This window comes from Seriola lalandi, unplaced genomic scaffold, assembly GCF_002814215.2.
Source record: "Seriola lalandi dorsalis isolate HSWRI2012SDOR001 ecotype SW California unplaced genomic scaffold, Sedor1 jcf7180001979895, whole genome shotgun sequence".
Lineage (NCBI taxonomy): Eukaryota > Metazoa > Chordata > Actinopteri > Carangiformes > Carangidae > Seriola > Seriola lalandi.
The window spans coordinates 1-1138 of record NW_019450561.1 but is presented as its reverse complement, the minus strand read 5'-3'; the positions used below and the strand labels follow the sequence as shown (position 1 = coordinate 1138).

General features: G+C 50.3%; 1 pseudogene; it reads left to right on the top strand.

Moving 5' to 3' along the window:
* The first annotated feature begins 33 nt into the window (after nt 1-33).
* Nucleotides 34-1129, top strand: LOC111658562 (pleckstrin homology domain-containing family F member 2-like; annotated as a pseudogene).
* The last annotated feature ends 9 nt before the right edge of the window (nt 1130-1138 follow it).

Below are 1138 nucleotides of genomic sequence, written 5' to 3'. Positions count from 1 at the left end.
AAGGGTTTAAGATTAAAACTCTGCTTGGCTGCTCATTTCAATAGAGAGACGAGCTCAGCACATGACAACATCTTACACTTACACTCAGACAACAGCACTGAAAACAGGAACCTACTGGCGCCATGGTAGACCAGCTAATGTTTGCTCAGGAAAACTGGGAGCGGATCCATGCTGTTGAGCACTCATTCGGACGACTGGGGAAGCCCCTGTCCCAGCCGGGCCGGGTTCTGATTGGAGAGGGCAGGTTGATGAAGCAGTGCCGCCGGGGGCCAAAGCAAAAAGTCTTCTTCCTCTTTAACGACGTGCTTGTGTACGGCAGCATCATCCTGCGAGGCTTCTGGCACAAGAACCAGCAGATCATCCATCTAGGTGAGCAGCAGGTTCACACTGTGAGCAGGTCAGGATGCTCTGATCACAGCTGTGCTTTAGTTTGCAGCTAAATTGTTCAGATGACTTGATAAAGTCTGGTACAACTCCAACACCAATAAAAAGACAATCTGAGACACAGACTGTCTGTAGTTTTTCCAAATCAGGCTTTGTGACCCTCCCAGGTTCTGTAGTGATGTTTCTTCATTTGAACTCACAGTTGTTTCATCATTTTAGAGGACATCCAGCTGGAGGACCTGGAGGATGATGTGAGAGTGAGGAACCAGTGGTTGATCCACACACCACACAAGTCCTTCCACGTGGCAGCTGCCTCCTACGAGGAGAAGCAAGCTTGGATAGAGCACATAGAGGAATGCCAGTCCAAACTGCTGCAGAACGGCGGCCATAGATCTAAGTCAACCTTCCCCATCACCTGGATCCCTAGCCAGGCCTCAGCAGTCTGCAGGCGCTGCTCTGATAAATTCACCATGACCCAGCGTCGACACCACTGCAGAAAATGTGGCTTTGTGGTTTGCAGCGTGTGCTCCAAGAAGCGAGCGATGATCAGACACATCCACCCGACCAAGCGGCTGAGGATCTGCTTGCCTGTTTCACATGAGTCTTCTGAGAACAGACGCAGACATCCAAGAAAAAACTAATCTGAGGGATAGCAGCACTGTGAAAGAAGGCTCAGAGGAATATGAAGTGGAAGTGTCCAGTGAAGAAGAGGAGGCAGAGGTGCAGATGGAGGTACTCCTGGATCCACTCTGTC